The following is a 19,738-nucleotide window of genomic DNA, read 5'->3' on the forward strand; positions in this document are numbered from 1 at the left end:
GGACGTGGGACAACTTTAAGCCCTTCTCCGTCGAGCGATTCAATGCCGCATTCTCGTCTCCCCTTCGCCGTGGATACATCCGGATCGAAGTTGCCGGATAGTTTCCTATCCTATTCCCCTCCATCTTAAGAGGGAAAAGTAGATTTAGACGAGGATCGAGGGATTGGAAGGGGATTAACCAGAGCTTTGCTCGATCCACCCGATGAAAATACGATTTTAATTATTTCTCATCGACTCGATTGCAAAATCAAGACTTGCTTTGTATGCTATGAAGTCAGGTCTTTCTAAGTTGGAACTGGTTTATAGCTTGTCGATGCGTTTGTGATTATCATCTCGAATTGATCTTTTGCTTTCGAAGTTTATTCTTATGCGCAAAGTATTAAATAGAAAGATATTGGGGGATTAGATTAATTTTGAGTACAAAGGGAAAAAAGGGGTTTATTCCATAAGACTTTCACTTGCTCTCCAAGTGTGTACTTTCACTTCGTGCTATCATAATCTCCGAAACGTAGTTCAAAGACTTGGGTGTTCTCTTCATCGCGAACACGTCCCGGCCGAAAGTTTTGGAATAGTTTCCGGTGGATGGAGGTGGCGAAGTTGGTTCGAGGGAAACCGATTAACTTGAACTTGATTATGGTTGTCGAAGAATAGGAGGAGGCACAAAGTTTCTATCGGAGATACGATCCAGTTCTCAAATTTAACTGTTCGTCCTTTTGTTTTTCCCTTTTAAATAATAAACAACAATATCATGTTCAAAGAAAGTTTATTTTTGGAAATAGAATTATTTCTCTTCGTCACTGTTCATCGTTTCCAACTTTATAGTTCTTCGAAAAAAGAAAAAGGGGGGGAAAATCGGAAATCCAATGATAGACTCATTAAACCATCGATACTTCGCTCCGAGTCGTATATTTCCAGCTTTTCCTTCCCTTGGTCGCTCGATCCCGTCGAAAAGAGAATTCTTAATGGCGTATTTGGAGGCAGCGGAACGCTGTCGAATAATTTAATTAATCGAGCCCACAGCTGATCCCGGGTAGCCGCGTTTAGAGTACGCGCAAATATTGATTTTCGACAAGCAAAAAGCTTGTGCGGCGGGCTTCGTCGATCGTTGAAAATCGTTTTATCGGGGCCACCGTCCCGCGACAGACAGTCATTACCGCCATTATCGTAACGCTGTTGGCCCAGGCTGACGTTATTATCGTCGTCGATATTAATAAAGGTAACATTACTGTACAATTACCGGCCTGGCCGCGGTAAAATAACATTTGCGGACGATATTACCTTCGACGCGGATCCGATTCTCCTCCACCGATCGTGATTAATGGAGGGAGGGAGAGGGGCACGCCATTTTCATCCCCTCCATCCTGTATTCTCAGGGGGATATGAGGATCGAGATTTTTTCCAGGCTTCGAAAGCTCGCCCGATTCTCTTCTTGGCTCCGTTTTTACGTTATTAACTTAATGACCGTCCTTTTGTTTTCGTTATATCGAATATTTGTAATTATTATTGGGATTTTTTTTTTTGTTATACGGCTTTCGAAATTCTTTCGATTCATCTAAAAATTTGATTCTCCCTTCGCGTGGAATCCCTTTAATCGAAACATCATGAGTTTCAGATAACCTAAAATTTTTAAAAATTCCCTCGATTTCTTCGGAAAAAGAAAAGAGAGAAGAAAAGAAAAATTGTTCGCGCGAATTCTCTCATTTTTTACGATACACATTACAGGAAAGTAACAAGAAGAAATTCGAGGCCCTCGTTTGAAAGGGAATTCGGATTAAAACGCGATTGGGTAGCGCGTTTGACGAGCGGGCGAAATTAAAGCTGCGTCAAGATAAAAAATATTTTAATTGGTCCCTGAAAAAGGTTGTGGCGGAAGGGAAGGAGCGTTACGGTGGTAATAACCGTAATAAAGGAGTCCTCCTCGTAATCTCGCGTCACTTTCCTCTGGAGGAAGGGGAGAGCCCCTCTCTCTCTCTCTCTCTCTCCTCTCTCTCTCTCTCTCTCTCTCTTGAGAGAGAGAATCTGTGACGATAAGTCTGGATCAGAGAGGGAGGAAGGAGAAGAAAACGGTTGGGGTTTTAACATTCCGCGACGTTAAGGAGCGGGACAAAAACGTTCCTTGGCCGTGATAAAACGGGAGAGGGGGCAAGATGGAAATAAGTGGAAGAGCCGGAAACGAAGTAAGGAGGAATAGCTGGTTTGATAAAAAAGAAAAAAAATTGTAGGGAGGGAGGATTAAATTTGAATGATTCGATGTTTTGGATAGAAAGTTTGGAATTTTTGTAGAGGGTAAAATTTTGAAGGTAAAGAGGAAATAAATGATTGGTTATTTGGTGGAGTTTAGATATAGGAAATTTTGGAATTTAAAAAAATAGATGTACGTAACGCGATCGGTTATTTTTTAAAATATCGTAAAAAGTATCGGAAGTATAATATTCTTAAGATATTTTACTATTGTGAGTAAAATAATATTTATTGTATTATTTATTCTTGTACAGCTGAATAATTTAATTTTCATTTTCCAATATCGTATTGTTGTATTAAATTTTTCGGATGGTGGAAAAATATATTCTATCAGAAAACGATAAACAATCTGAATTCTTTTCTAATATTGTAATTTCGTTTAATCCTTGTTTAAATAGTTTTTGTGTTGTTTTTTTTTGTTCTTAACAAGAGGAAGCTGCAAAAGAATCTTCTCTGAGATAAGTCTTCGCAATAACGAAGTTGTTTTTTTTCTTTTTCTTCGATCAACTTTTTTATCCTCTTAATCTTCTTGTAGGCTTTTATTATGCTCAGCAAGTGAGAAGATAATGATAATAGGTTTTTGAAATTTTAATTAATCCTTCGCCCCTTTTTTTCTTCCCTTTTCTTCTTCATTGTGCAACGTTTTTATGATAAAAAGAAGAAAACAATGCTGGGAAAATTATTTCTTAGCTCTTCGAGATTTCTATCCAAGTAAAGAAAATTATAACTTTCTCGTTTTGTGAAAGAAAATGAAGCACTTTAGCGTGCGATTAGCATCTAATTTTTAAAGTAATATAATTGGTTGTTTTAAATTCGCGAGATAAATTGAAATTGAAACATCAGATTTTTTTTCACTTCTACAGAAGATGCTATCTCTAAAAGTAAAATTTCACATTTATTAAAATCATATACCTGTTTAAATTCATTATTCTACTTTAATTATAATAATTTAGTTACGCGTTACAATTCGGTATAATTCTACTATTAAATAAATATAACCACGATCCATTAACCGTTTTAAATAACCACTGTCCTAAATAAATAAAATCCAATCCATTTCATTATCTTAAATAACAATAATAATCCATTTGATATCCTAAATAAATAAAGCTTAAACCATTTCAAACTAAATACAAACGTATATACCGTTCGTGTAAAGCGATCAAGAGAATTCAGTAGAAAATACATAAACTTAACCAAAATGAATCTATAAATATACCTGCCTGGCAGAAACTAAATAAATAAAGGATTAGATAAATCGATAGGCAATGAAATTTCTCTGGGAAAAATTGTATGCAAAATTAAATCGAATCGATAATTCCTCGATCGTGAATCATTTCTTTCGAAATTATTTTCCACGCACGATGAAAAATTTATACCTTCGAAATCCTATAAAATTTACTACTAATTGGAAATCATCCCGTATAAAATCAACTCGTATAAAATTATCGATGGAAAATTATTCCCTCGTACGATCAAAATTATTCTCCGTACTCTCTTTATCGCCATTAATACGTAAAATCAATACGAAATGGAATTTCTCTCGGAATAATATTCGATGCTTGTCTCCTCTTGCGTACAGGAGACAAAACTCGGAAGAGAAAGAAGGACGATAAAGCGGGTTCGAATTAACGGTATTGTCGGTATTCGATCGGAGAAAACGATCTCAATTATTCTCGTGAAGTTAATCACCTTTCAATATTTAATTTCCAATGGTACAAGCATCGTGCCACGAGATAGAAACTGAAATATACCATTTATTGGCCGTCTCTTTACACTCGGTGGTACAATTGCGTGGAAACAGGGGAAGGAAATCCTTTTATTCCCAATTGAAATTTTATGGTAACGAGCATCGAACCTTTTTGCCATCAAGAAAAACTGGAGGAGATACTTTCTTTCCTCTTGTCTCTTAATACTTACCCTCCCGCGTTCAACGAATCAACGTATCGACACTCTTTCCTATTAAATACAAAAAATATATTTCGTTATTTAAAAGTATTTATGAAGATTTTTTTTTTATTCCATCTATTTTTTGAACAGATTTATTTATTATATATATATATATATATATATATATATATAATAATTTGAAATACGTGAAACGTGAAATTGTACCATCGTAATAAAGCTACGTATATTTCACCGATTTCCCTATATAAATTATCGAGCCGGACTATCTGTCTTCAGATTTACGATCGTGTCGATAAACGTTGAATTTTATCTGCCAATCGTCAGAATCCGCCAATTTCGTAGCTTCCCTCGTTCCAAGTTCTCGTGGTATTCTCGTCGAGATTTCGCGTGGAGAATATATCGCTGTACTCGGTTGGCGGAACAAGGGAACAAATGGGGAAATCTGAGGATAAAATAGAGACAAAATAGAAGATAAGAAATAGAACGATTGAAGGGGCGAGAAAGGGTAGAAGATACTAAGAAAAATACTACGGAAAAACACGGGGGGAAGAGACGAAAGAAAATGAAAATGGGAAAAAAATCGAAAAGAAGAAGGAGAGGGAGGGGGAAAGGCACGGAGGAAAGGAATAAATTGTTCTATACGTGGGAGACCTCGACCCATCTCGCAAATAGGCCATAGAGTCGGAGTGGTTCTGTATGGCCGCCGTGGGACTTGCTTGCACTTTCTTAGCTCCCGAACATCAACAGGGTGGATCGAATGGAACGTCGCCCTCGGCCCGTCCACGGTTATTTACTTTTATCCAAAATCGATCCGGACCGACTTTCCATCTCCCCTTCGCTCCTCCTCCTCCTTTGTCTCGTTCGTGTTGTAGATTCTCGAGATCGAAACAGCTTCCGGAAACAGTGTCTCCTTTTCTCGAGAGAAGTGAAGGCGAGAAGCTTTTCGAGGGACGAAATTTTGGAGAAATTTTGGAAATCGATATATAAAATTCCTTTACAAATTTCGTGAGAAATCAACGTTGAACGCTAATCCCCGATCCTAATTTTTATTACCAATCATCCTATATACGAACTTGATAACAACAATTAAAGTGAAAAGAATAGATGAATCGATTCTTGTTAACGAATTTATATACAATAATAACAATCCCCACGATGTGTCGCCTCGATCCATCATCCAACGAGAGAAGACGAGGCGGAAGATCGTTTTTAGAAAGAACGTTTAGCCTTATTGGCTAAACTCGGCTAAACGATAAGTTCCGTCCGATGAAAATCGCTGGCCGATGAATTGTGCGCGGCATATGGTGGATGGACGTTGGACGATTCGTCGGACAAAAAACGTCACGTCAAGCCGGGGGAGGGGAGGCCACGAGGGAGTAAAACCGTGTTTTTCGCGTACGCGCAAACTCGTATATATCGTACCGAGCCTAAATCTAAGTCGGCGGCTTGTGCTTCTTGCTGTATACCTCCGGTTGTACCACGTCGCGACTGGGTGGTCTGCTCGTGAAACAGGGCCCAAAGAACCGTCCCCTCGAGCTTGCCCAGCCTGGTGTCGAGCCTCGTACGTCGCGACGAACCAGCTCCATTTAGCGGAGAACCACCTCTCGAGGGTCGAAAGGTGAACGGTGTTGGACGTGATTGGACTCCGAGGGTATTGTGCGCTCGCCGGCGGGAATATTGTTTGCGAAGAAAAAGAAAGAAAGAAAAATATCGGAGAGCAATAACTATCTTACGAGATTATAGAAATCTCCTGTGTATTTAAACAATGTGTTAATTATAATTAGTGATTATAAGAATATTATAAGAATATATACATACATATTCTTCGAAGAGGACGAGACTGGGTCTGCAGGATGGATGAAAGTACTCCGCCCGACGGGTTCGATAATCGATCGTAAAAACAGCTGCAGGATCGATCGAGCCATCGCGTGCTAAGAGAAAGTTAATCCGAATCGGGGTTTCGGATGTTGTGCACGGTTTAAATTGTTGTCCGCCGGATGAATTTAGGAGCACGATGAACGACCCCTTTCGATATCTTCCCACAACCAACCTGATGATACAAATAATGATACAAGAAATTGAATCACCCTCCATCTTACCATCTAAAATATCTCATATTCTCAATTATAGACGGATAGAAAGATCTCGTTACTCTTCTTCTCATATATATATATATATATTTCTCTCGTACACGCACACTCGTTCGAATGCAAAGCATCGAGGCACTCTTGCCCTATCTCCTCCATCTGGAACACAGGCGAGAGGCGGGCGTTGGTCTGAACACGAGTGGAACAAGGTGGAGCAACGCGGAAAGGCTGGCGAAAACGTAAGAGCCGGGGCCGAAAAGATCCGGCCCGATAAAGCGGGGCCCCGGCAAGGATACGCGGGAGCCGCGGTATCGCGATCGGCTTAAAATCCGGCGCCGACACGAAGCGTTGGTGTCGCGCGGTTTCTATCGGGAACCGGTGCGCCGCGTGCAGCTATGCAAATTCGTTGGGCGGCGGGTCTGAAAGTGGAGGAGCAGTGTCCGGTGGATCGCGTGACGAGCAGGCACGAGCGGGAAATTATCCCATCTTCGCGTGGTTCGCACGCCATCGCCGGCGTGCTCGAACGAGGAGGGAGGTCTTTGGGGATGATTGGCGGAAGTTGAAGCGGTGAAAAGCGGTGGAGTAATTTTTGAAACAGTCGAACGAACTTTTTCTTTTTTCTTCTTTTTTTTAAACGAATAAATATCAAAAGCTTTATATTGCTGATCGAATATATGATATATCGGGTGAGTGGATTTAGGGAGATGACGAACGATGTGAAGTTTTTATTTTAAGATAATTTTAGAGTAAAAATTGTTGAACCTTTAAATGGGACAAGAAAATTTTCCCAAATTCTCGAACTGGGCTATCGATCAAATCTCTCGAGATTATAACGGTTTAAACTTTGTATCAGATTTGTATCAAATTCTTTCGACCACCAACCTAAATAATTCATAATCATCGATATTTTTAAACGCGTTCGAATATTATATAAACTCGTGATAGTTTCAAGTGTATTGAACATATAATAAATAAATTTTATTGTAGAAATTAATCGAAAGAGGATGGAATGAAAATATCAATTCCTCTATTAATTGAAACTCTTCGAGTAGAAAAAGAAAGAATTAGAATTCATTTTCACTCGTCATATTGTATATTAATATCGATAATCAGGATTAATCACTTGTGATCAAGACGAACGAATGGAGTGGCATTTCAGGTTAAAACGATCGATTAATCTCGATGAAAGAGTTCTTCGTCGCCGCCATTCTTCCGGGTAAGGTCAACGTTCACCGTTTCTCGAGTTTGTCCCTCGCTTTCCAACTGAAATGGAATGTTTCCTCCTGCAAGAAGTCTTCCAGCCTGACCGGTTTCCACGATGATTCTGTCGGTGGACAACGGTCCACAACTTCCACGAACCCGTCATCGTGACGACTTTCGATCCTTCCTTCGTTACAAAGAATCACGAGATGGTTATCCACGAGAACAGCGTTACAGATACAGAAACATGGAGCGGAAGACGACGGCACAAAGGGTGGAGGAAATTTTATTCTTGATTAGAGGGAGCCTTTCTCTCGATTAAATTTATTAAAAGGAGAATCGCTTCTTTTCATCTCGATGGATTTTCCATTTTTAAATTTGATCGAATTTCCTTGAAAATTTCTTTTGAAATTTCGATCGAGGATGAATCTTCGTTTCTTAGCATCATTTATTTAATATTCGTTTCTTTTTTCATTTTCTTTTTTCTTTTTTGTGAAGATATATTTCCTGGAAAATTAATTTAAAAAGGAGCGGATTTAATTAAAGGAGGAAGATTAAAAAGTAATTAAAATAATAAATCTTCGATAATAAATTCTCGTTAATCCTCCTTTACTATCTTTTTCCTTAAGTTTTCTACCAGTCGTTGTCTATATTTTCCACGAACGAAACATTTGTTTATCCACTTCGATATATCGTGCTCTCGTTATGGTAAATACGTCGATGTAGACGATCATAGACGATAGAAGAAAATAAAAACGTACAACCAATGTTTATAAATTCGTGAGAAATTTCAACGATCCGTATTTCGAAAATTATTCTTAACTTAATACTTTTCTCAAAAGTATAAGTATATTCGATCATTAATAGATATTTCATCGCAAATATACAAGGAAGATTAAAGGGAAAAGAAAAGAGAGAAAGAGAAACAAGCATGAATGTTCAAGAATTGACGATGCAATTAAACTTGCCTCTGAGAAGCAGGAATTTCACGGTTACCAGTTGCACGGAGGAGAGAAAGATATACACCGTGTAAATAAATTTTACACGGGTATCTGGTGGCGTTATCGTGTATTTTATTCGAAACTTTATCGGCCGGCCATCCGTGGTTTTAAAGATGAGATCGCTACCGAGCGTTCCGTGTCACTCTTTTAATCTAACGAGCTACACGTGTTCCCGTAGCGGCTAAGAAAAACAATCCTGAATGCGTTATCTTCGTGACAGTGTTCTCGAACGGAATTTGTACCAAGATCGGCTTAGAATCGTTATAGAAATATTTTATGACGTATTACGACTTTGGTGGAAATTATTCGCCTGTGATAAAATGTTTCGATAAAACGGGGTCCGTGATGCGTTATTTACGGATGGGAAAAATAATTTGACCCGTAAAATTATACGTCTTGTCCGATAGATGGATCTTTTATGAAAGAGTAATTGCTTTTAAGATTATTTCTTCAGGAATAATGGATAATGACGAGGGAATAAACTATTTTTATGGTGGTTTTAAAGAATTTCTGATTTTTTACGAATAATAATCAATTCTTCGCATTAAATCTTTATTCTACACATTCTAGAATTCTCGATACAATTTTCCTAAATCTTGACTTTGTTCCACTATTTCTACATTCAGATTCTTTCGATATTGCTTAATGAGATGCACGAAAACATCGTTGCGATTATCAATAGTTTCATTTAAAATCTTTTTTGTCGGAAAACTTGTTAGATCAATTTCTTCAACGGAGATATAATTCCAAGTTTTCTCTGATCACGTTTAAACAAATATATTTATTTATATAATCAAAAATTCTCTCTTTTAACTATCGTTCAACCATTGATCTTGATGGAATAACAATAAATTTTCATGGAAAAGAAAAAACCGTATGCGCAATTTCGGTGAAAGCATCGTATCATTTTCGATTTTTTCCTCGAAATGGCCGGTTTGACAGGCAAGCGACAATTCCTCCCGCGTCTTATTCGTTCCAACGGGGGGAGGATATTCTCGCAGAAATTGCACCGCTTTCCGGAATCCACTCCCCCTCGCGTGGCCGATGACAGTTGTTTCGCAGAAATGCATTTGCCAGGAGGGCGTTAAAGCGAGTTAAAAATTGTATGTATACTCGTCGATGCTTTAAAAATCATTTTTAAAGGGTGCTCGGTTTTTTGCCATTTTGAAAAATACGCGGCATTGTTCTTTCGAAATCTTTTTTCTTTTATCGTTCTTTGTTCGTTAACCAGTTCCAAATATAAGTAATTCTATATTTTAATGCGGAACATTAATAATTTTACGAAATTGTAAAAAGCAAGTATGGAAAGCTTGTGTTTAATTGTAATTGAGATAATTGAAAAATTGTGAACGAGATTCATGTGTTGTTCTTTCGAAATCTTGAGCTTTTTTTTCTTTTTTCTTTTTCTTTTACCGTTCTTTGTTCGTTAAACAGTTATAAGTAATTCTATATTTTAATGTGGAACATTAATAATTTTACGAAATTGTAAAAAGCTAGTATGGAAAGCTTGTGTTTAATTGTAATTGAAATAATTGAAAAATTGTGAACGAGATTCATGTGTTGTTACAATTTATAAATTTGTTTTAAATTACGATTTACGATTTTAAAAAATTCATTATTATAAATAATATTAAATATTTATTTGATTTATAAAAAATTATATAAATTATAATTTATTTTATTATAATATATATCGTAACAACGATATGTAAAATTATATTTAAGATATTACGAGCGATTTTGAAAATCCACAAAGGACGCAGTCGCGTGAATATAAACATAAACTCACCTCTGTGGATCGGAGCTCAGTCGTTATTCCAATTTCGTGCGGTAAACATCGAAAATTAAGAACTGCGGAAATTATTCCACCGTTGGAAGCGTCATCGTTGCGGAACGATGGTGAGTCATGCATCTTATTTAAACTATTAAACGATAGTTGGTTAAATATTTTTAAGTGGCGAAACAAAAATTTCTACACCGTTTTAATTACGTTGGAGATGGATTAAATCGTTTCTAGAGATATTTCTCGAAATCTCGTATTTCTTACATATTTCTCAATATAAAATATTTCTCAATAATACGCATGAAACGCGATTTATACAAATTAAAAGCAAGACTATTTCTATGGGCCGGGTTTTTAAATTTTTAACATTTTAACGTCTCGACGGTATAACGCGATTAATCTCTCTAGAATTCGATTAAACGATCTTCTATTTTCGACGTAAATGAAGTAATTAAATTCGAAGAACAACGAAATCAGACCACCTGAAACGAAATTATTCAACGGAATATACCCGGTTGGATCTGATTATAACGAAGCGACAATTTCCTCGATTTCTCGCGAAATTCTTAATCCTTGTGGACAATTGGGCCGGAATGGTGTTCAACCACCCGTTGGAAAGGCCGATTTTTCGCGTTCAGATATCGATAGAAAAGCGAATACGAGGCGGAGAAAGCGGTGGTTCATCCGCGCGATGAAACGAATTCCCGTGGTTCGCAGCTGCAGCTGCGGCGGACGTAAGCGTGATTTATCTCGTTTTGCATACCAATTTCGGCTGCCTTCGCTTCGCCGTTGGGACTTCCGGTTTTCGTTCGGATAAATTACCCCCGCGTTTCGAGCCGCCGAGCATTTCGAAATCGATTTTATATCCTTCTCCTCCTCCTGGACGATCCAAACTTTGCCTTTTTTTAATAATTTTTATTCACGGACGACCGATTGTTTTTCGATAATGGAAACCATATAGAGTATAATTATTATTACGATCGAAAGATGGAAAGAAATTTTGGAAGAAATATTGAAATTATTCCCTAACGCAACACCAATTTTACACGTAAGAAGTTGTATACGTTCGAACGATCGATCCGTTCCCAAAATTCCACTTCCTCGAATCACGATTACCGCCGTACGAGGAGGCAAAATCGTCAAACAAGAAATACACCGTGCAAACATCCTAACCCAAAGCAAACGTTCGTCGAGTACAAAATCCCCGAGCGTTCGAACGAGACCATCAGACCGGTCGAAAGTCTTGGTCGCCATTGGCACGCGAGGCAAACAAGACGCGCAAACAGCTAATAAAACCGAGAAACAAGCGGAATGAATTAACCGAGGCGGATACGTGCCGAAGTTTTATTATATTCTTTAAGCTCGTTATGCCTTTGATCAACGAGCATCGAAATATTCGCGTTATTGCCTATTCGCAGAAAGGAAAATTTGATCCTAAAGATTTCCCAGACTTTAGAAGCTGATTTCTCTTTTCAACAAAAATTATCGAGTCGGATAAATTTCCTTCTATAACGTTCGCGTTCGATTATTTTTCGTGAGCCAATGTAATAACGTGGCTATGTTGATTCGGCGCTGATTACCCATCCTAGAAAGACACTCGGACGATAAAAATGATCAATTGTTTACGATTCGTTACGAGGCGGCAGTGGCCCCGAGTTGCACGCCTCCAGGACAAGCTTTCCTCACCCTTGCGTTCCCTAATGAGGAAGCTATAATATTACGCGACGTAAGTAATGGACGGGGCACGATGAACCCCGTTACAACGTTCTGCCCCGGGTGATGGTTAAAGGCTAACGATCCGCCGCCTTCTTTCTTTCCCTTCGCCCTCGTTCGCTCCCTGCTGTCTTTGAACCTGCCTCCCGCTCTTCCTTTCTTTCTCCTCTCTTTTGGCCCGAGTTTAATTCGAGGGGGAAGGGAATTTGGAAGGTGGTTTGATTTTCAATGGGTTCGATTTATATCTTTCGATTTTTGAATCGTAGGAAGTTGGGGAGAGGAATTTTGGAAGAGAGAAATTAATCGTGTTTGTGAAATTTGTAAAATCGAAAAATTAAAAGTTTGTTTTAAATAATAAGACACGTGTCCAAGCAAGTTTTTTCAAAATTTATTCAAGTAACAATTTATTTCTTCGACATTTTTAAATTAAATTAAACGTTTAAATGATTTTCGATTGCAATGACGATGATTTACACTTAAAATTCAAGTGTCATTTAGCAATTTCGAATCTTTTTACAACGACTCGATACGATTTCTTTGATAAAGGATCTTAATTATTAAAAATATTCCAAATTCTTCGTTGAATAGATCCGAGACTCGAGTCTTTATCCTGGGATAGGATTGGGTCAGGTTGTGTCGACAGGTAAATGGGAGGATGCTGATTGCATCGAGGGCCACGAGATCATCGATCGGATCGTTTGATCGTTTCGCGCGTTTGAATCGTCCACCAAGTTTCGACACCAAGATTAGACAAGATCGGTTGACGTTGTCACTCACGCTCATAGAAACGTTTGCCCGTTCGTCGAAGGGAAACCGGTGTTCCACGCTCGTTCGATCGCGCGCCAATCGATTCACACGACCTCATCCTCGAATTGATTCCCTTGGAAATCCATTAGGAACATTGCACTTTCGAAACAGACTTTCTCTTGTTACGAGAGAAATTGATTCTCCATACGCAGACCACTAATTTCCTATCATCCATATATATATATACACCAATCCCAAGATCCTCTCGTTCACGAAAACGTTTCGAATCGCTGGAACACGCGTTACCAGAAGTCGGCCTCGCGCCATTTATTAAGCAGGCGAGAGAGGCACACACGGGTGTCTCTGACGCGTCTACCAGCATTCCTTCCTTCCTTCCTTCCTTCCTTCCCTCTCCGACAACCACCATATTTCCCTCTTTCTCCCTCTCTCCCCCCTCCTTCCCTGTGCAAATACGTGTCACGGACGGTTTACGAGCGATCCACGCCCGTAAACCCTTTTACCCTCCCTCGCCGAGTGGAGAAGCCTAACGATATTCCCGGGTATAACGAACGATACGCGGGATAATGGGCGATGTTATCGGCCCGTTGACGCGGCGTGACCGATCCGACTGGTAGCCAGAAATATGCAACGACCAGGTTGTCGTAAATCCCGATCCGCGGGAAACATGGGGGAGGAAGGGCGGCCCCCCTCGTGGACGTTGTAATCGGAGGAGCGCTCATTTTTCGTCGAGCTTTTCACAAGGATCGAGAGCTCGGACGCGGCGGGCCACCACGGTGATTGATCACCGGTCCCGGGCCCCCTTTTTGACCCGGATTTCGCGCCCGCTTCCGCACCGTGGGCGCCAAAAGCTCGGCGAGGCTGGGTTGGGGCGACGGTGGTCGAGGGTCTCGCTTTTGTGTCGGGATTTCACGTTGTTTCGGGGGCTGGTTGGAGATTGATCGGTGATGCTGCCGTATTTGGCTTTGGGGTTGAAGGGTGAGATGTATTATTGTTGTTGCTGGCGGCGTGGTGGTGGTGTTATTAGTTGTTTTGCGGTTGGAACGAAGGAGGGTGTGGAAATTTTGAACGATAACGGTTCCTCTCTTATCTATCTTTATCTATTCGTAAACGAAACTTTTTCGCATTTTCGACGGAAATGAATATCGGTGATTTTGTTTCATTTCTTCTTACGAGGGGGAGCGATAATATAAAATTCGTTTCGCGGAAGCATTCCTCCGTCCTTCTTGCAAAGCGAATTTTCGCGTGGAATTGCAACGGTTCTCCGTTGAACTTTGTAACGGGCCGCGTTTCGCATTGATTTATCTTCCGTTTGCAAAACGGCGAATTCCTCGGTTTTCTTTTTGCTCGTCTGGTGAACGAGTGACTCGCGACGAGGCGATAGACGAGTTTATCTCGTTGCGTCGCTGACACCAGAATACCAGCTCGCGTGACTGATGGCGCGAGTGGTCCTGAAGAGAAATACAGATCCTCGGTGTAAATGCGAAATTTCTTCAACTCGAAATTTGCAGTGCAGAATGCACTTCTTCTTCTCTTTCATCGTAAGGAAATTGTTGTCTAAGCTATAAGGATCCGAGTTAATTTGACCCAAAGGATCAAATCGATTCGAAAGTTTATATCTGGCAAACGACTGTATCCATAGAATAAATAGTCTTCTTTTTTTACATTTAATAGGTTCATTTTAATGACATATTTAGACAGTTAATCGATTACATTCCATCGCTCACTCTTTTCACGCGACGAATCGATTCGAATCAAGTTCAAAGTCGAAAGCGTAAAATAATTCTCGAATCTCTGCTCTACTCCTCCCCCCATCCGAAAACATCCGTACTTCCCTCGTTACCATACGACCTCTCTTCACCCCCTTCACGACGAGATCGAACGGGTCGATCGATCGGGTCGAGGAAGTGGAAAGTCATCGAAGTCGAGGGGTTGGTTGAACGACCGTGCGGTTGCGCCAGTAGTGTTGAGCGTCCAAGTGTAAAAGGGTAGGGTAACTCGGCACCCTTTCCAAGGGAACACGGTCACGATCACCAATAATAGGCGTACTGTGTGGCACGCACAGCCACTCGAGCGGGGCTGTCGACGAGTCTGGCAGCCGCCACTTCCCGCGATATATCGAACGATACGGCCCCTCTATCTCGCCTCGAGGCTTGCTCCACGTCTCCCGCGTATCTATATAGCGCCGTTTCGCCCACAGTTTACGAGTGGCTACCAGGTTCTAGCGGGTGAGAGGCGTGCGTGCAAGTTTATGCGAGATGCGGTGCATTGTTTCAGACAAGAGGTGGAAAAGAGGGGGTGGAAGTCGCGGGAAAGGCGGGAAGATCGATCGAGGCCTCTCCAGAGGGGGAGGGATACCGGTGGAACCAAAAAGGAGAAAGCTTTTTTGCTTCCCTGCCACACGTGTTGCTCGACGATTCGTAAAATTCGGAGGATACCGAGGATGGAGATCGTATTAGCGATCGATTTGGAAGAGGATTTACGTCTTGTACTGCAATTCTACGTTTCTCACGCGTTTCTGTTATCTTGGAATATTCGTTGCACGCGCAAAAATCGTGCAAGCAGTAATCTTTTAAACGACAAAATACCTCGTCTATTCAATACAACTAAATAAGGAGGAAAGAATTATTTTAAAAAGATATAAAGGAGGAAACGAACACGAGAAAATGTATACTTAAGGAAAAGAATTAATAATTACCATTTTTAATAATTGTTGTGTTCCTGCAAAATTCTCGCGAGGAAGTTTCCTTTTAAAAAAAAGAAAGAAAGAAGGATCGTGACCGGCGTGCTCAATCTTATCCCGTCTGGTTCAACAAGTTCCATAAGTACTGGTGCAACTTCCGACAACTTTATACGGTTGTAATTTATACGCTCGATAATTTCTCGTACCAAAACAAGAGGAGTTATATAGCAGTCCGTCAGTGTTCCGAGCAGGCACTGTCTGGTATCTTGACGCGTTCATACGCAACAGGGAGAGATTAGAGTTACAAGTAGCTTTCGGTACATTCTCCCCTTGTCACGGTGGATCTAATCTATTCGCATGGCGAGGAGGTAACTTGCGCAAGTGGTTTTAAACGTGGGCATCGTGTAATTAAAATGTATAATTATAATTGCCTCGAGAAATTGCCTCTTGCTTTTTAATTTTGCCTCGGTGGATCCCCAAGTATTATACACGCGGCAATAATTCGTTATGGCTATTTCTCTTTCTGAGAAATGCCTTTCGTGAGTTTTTCGCCGAGGTTTGCATTCCTTTTTTTTCTTTTCTTCTTCTTCTTCTTCTTCTTCTTCTTTCCATCAGTCTTATTTGAAATGCGACAAGTAGGGACGAGATGTGGGGATGGACGTTACTGTATTTCCAATTTTCTAGTTTCTAAAAATCCAGGGATCGAGAGATAAAGTGTAAATATGAAAGAGGCAACGAGGATGGATTTTGAAAATTTTTCTCGAACAGATTCTTGCGAGTTTTATGCGTCGAGTTTTAAGTTCCGTGACTCTAATTGATCAAAATTTGAATTTGCATAAATATACGTAATTTAACGATCTGCAAAGTGATCAAGATTGAAAGTATGCGCATCACGTGTATGAAAATCACCGTATGCAAATATGTTTCTCTGTTGCTATTTTCGAGATTACGGTACGTTTATACGTATAATTATCATTTATCTTCATTTATCTATGAACAAACTTTAGAAAACCGATCCGCAAAGCAATTATGAAAACTGATAAAGATTGCCCTCCCCTCCCCCCTCAACATGGATAAGGCGGAGACTTCTCCAATTTTCTTTTCCCTCCCAAAAAAAGAGATCGAAACTATTATTAATTCATTTTCGATAAAATCGAATATCTTCCACGGTTTTATCATCGCTCGAAAAGCAGATAAAGATCGCTCGATTCTCCAAGATTCTACGAGACGAATCGGGAAATCATTTCAACGATCACGCGTACGATACAATACACCTACGCGTACCTAGCCCCAGCAAGACTATTTAAAAAAGAAAATAACAACAATGATAATAATTCAGCAACGGTAATTCCGTAAATCTCCGTTTCTCCACACCGTGCGTCATTAAGAATCATAAAAGAGACGAATGCATCTTAAAACCCTGTATGGTATTCTCACGATTATGCACTTATCGTATTGAAAAAGATGGAAAAGCTTGGAGTCAACGCTCGAAGCGAACTCTCCCCCCCTCCTCTCTTAATCCGAAATCGCGTCGATTACCATCCACGGCGCATACCTCTCGAATTAGCTGTGTAAATCAGTTTGAAATACGTTTATTCTTCGCGGTTTCGACGAGCTTCCCCGAGCTACTTGCCCGGTTAGTTACGATCCGGCCGGTCGAGTTGCTCGAACTGTTGGCGGGTCGAAGGCAAAAAGATAGAAAGAGGGAGAGAGAGAGAGAGAGAGAGAGTAACGCGGTATTTCACGTCGGTTAGATCAGCAGGTGTTCGAGACGCTAATAATGGAAGGAATAACGGAGGATCTTTGGTTGGTTGGGATACAGCCGGGATGCGCTGTAACGACGTTAATTTGACCGTAAGTACCGTGCGCGTGAAAATTCTTGACACGGGTCGCGAAGCTTTATTATTGGATGGGATAGCGTGTAATTCGTAATGGGGAGGGATTGTTTGCAGGGAAAGTGTGGTGGGATCTGTGTGAAATTGGGGAATTTTTCACCGACTAATTACTGTTGAGGAGAAAGAAGCGTGGAAAGATAATAACGTGTATATATAATTTTTTTATTATTCATTCGGTAATTTTTGGCAAGCTCGATGTTGCGAAACGTGTTTATTTTAATTTCTCGAGTGTAAGTAGACTCGAAGTTAATTACGAGGTAGTAAATCGGTTGAGAATTTGTGGAAATTACTCGAGAAGGCGGATTTTCGAGATTTTAGAGGGGAGCTGGTGGATAATCGGTCGAAAATTCGTGAATAGCCGCGAAGAGAATGGAGTTGTTAAATTCACCGAGGAAAAGATTTCTGGGGTCTTTGGTTGCGTGTAAATAGCAGTTGAGCGATGTCGAGGGGAGGGGAGAGGGGTGAAAAGAAAGAGGATTTCACGGTGTAGTCTACTTGAGTAAGTAATGGGCGGAGAGTAGCTCCGTTCGTCTTCTCTAAAGTGGACGCTGGGGGTAAATGCGTTGAACGACCCTAAGGAGTCGGTCTTGGATCGTTCTTGCATCTATTTTCGAGACTATCCTCGAGATAGATCGATCGCATCCACGATTCATCGCTCTTCCCATTTACTCGTTACTCGCTCGTCGACATCTTTAAAGCAAAATCATTTAAATTAGATTCGCGATCACAACCTCTTCCAAAAAAATAAAAATAAAAAACTTGCGTCTCTTCTTCCCTCAAACACTGCCGTAAAATAAATTTCCAGTCGCGCGGGAGATATTTTCACACAAGAGGGAGCCGCGATAATGCGACGCGGTTGGAGGGGTGGCGAAGCATTGGAAAATACGGTTTCCACGAGGAGGGAGGGCTCTGTCGGACTAGAAGGAGGAGGGGATACGAGGCAGGGTGTATGCATAAAAGTCGACGGCGAGAAAGTTGCGAATAGAGCTCGATTTAACGATTGGCGGCTCTGATTTCCATTTCGTTTTTCCTCGCCTTTACTCGACCAGGCTTTACAGCCTCGAAATCGTTTCGAAACTTTGTGTTGCACGATACATTCTGTCTCATTCTCCATTCTCATGGTGTCGATGGAACGGTTTTTGCGACACTAGTCATCCACTCGAAAGATGCGGGTAATTGCATCGTTACGGTAATGATAATGATGACGAGATTCGATCGGGAGTGAAAGATAGCGCGTACTCTGTTGATTTTCTTGTTTTGTATAGAATATTTTATAGATATTCGTTGAATACATTGTTCGTGTTGCCGAGTGAGAAATCTAAACGATTATCGAATGTTTTTTTTTTAAGAGAGAGAAGAAAATAAAATTTAAAATGAATTTCTCGAGTAAAGGCAATACTTATCCTTTCATATTTTTCTATTCATTCACAATAGAAAATATGTTTAAATATCAGCGCGATTACAATTACACCTCGTCGATTCTCTCCTCCTTCTTTTCGATTCTCGACTCTTCGATACGTAAAGAGATATTCGAGCCGAATCGAAAAGCAAATAAACAGAAGAAAAAGGGAGGAGCGTTTCGACTGGGAGTTTGTGCACAATGAAGAGGAGGAGATGTGCTCGTCCACAGATATTTTTCAATGGAGCGATATTCTCGAAGCGGCGATACGTGCCAAATCATCGAAAGGTTCCCTCGGTATTATCGAAAACGATCGGACGTATTATTGTATATCGCGACGCGGGTCGCTCGTGACCCGATGATCGACCGATACGGGGGAGCAATCTCGATATCCCGTGTTATTAGGCAGGACAAAGGGATCCATTGTGAGGGGAGCGACCGCCATCGCGGTGGATAATGTAAAGGAAGAGAAGACGACCGTTGGATATTTAGGCGAAGGAAAAGACGAGAAGGCTTGAAAAATATGCTTCAACTTGATTATTAATTAACCGATTGATTAATTAATTAAAACGACGTCTCTGAAAAGTTGCGAATTTTCAATGAAAATACAAATTTTATCGCGTCTGTTGGCATTTTTATTATTTTTTTGATCGATCGATTTGTGGAGAAATTAAGCAAAGTTGAGATTAGATTAGTAGATTCTTTGATACGAGAAAGAAAAAAAAAAATAATTTTTCGGTTCAATAAAGCTCCATATATATATAGCGAGGAAGAGGAGGAGACGAGGCTGCAGAGTTCCAATATAAAACTTTTCTCGATCGGGAACTTGGACCGCTTTAATTAGCGTTAATTCATCACGTACTATCGAAAAAGTAATTACAATTTGCAAACACGATCCTGGTTTAATACGTAAAATCGAAGCAGAATTGCCAAGTTTCGCGGTGATTCATCGGTGTAATTTCTGATGAAATGAATATGAAGGAGCGAGATTTCAATAAAAAATAAAAAAAAAACACTCTTCGTGAAAAATTGAATAAAACTGATTTAAAAAATATATTTG

General features: G+C 40.1%; 1 protein-coding gene and 1 long non-coding RNA gene across 3 annotated transcripts in view; one reads left to right on the forward strand and one right to left on the reverse strand.

The window, feature by feature from the left end:
• The window catches only part of LOC107994632 (mannosyl-oligosaccharide 1,2-alpha-mannosidase IA), a 467,472-nt gene that overhangs the window by 195,189 nt on the left and 252,545 nt on the right, over window positions 1-19,738 (reverse strand). The gene's annotated exons all lie outside the window — the stretch shown is intronic.
• The window catches only part of LOC107995670 (uncharacterized), an 82,722-nt gene continuing 73,231 nt past the window's right edge, over window positions 10,248-19,738 (forward strand). For both annotated transcript variants that reach the window (XR_001765612.3, XR_009829511.1), the window contains exon 1: window positions 10,248-10,339. This is a non-coding gene — a long non-coding RNA (uncharacterized LOC107995670). The remainder of the gene's footprint in view (window positions 10,340-19,738) is intronic.

The sequence above is a fragment of the Apis cerana genome, linkage group LG4 (assembly GCF_029169275.1).
Source record: "Apis cerana isolate GH-2021 linkage group LG4, AcerK_1.0, whole genome shotgun sequence".
Classification (NCBI taxonomy): domain Eukaryota; kingdom Metazoa; phylum Arthropoda; class Insecta; order Hymenoptera; family Apidae; genus Apis; species Apis cerana.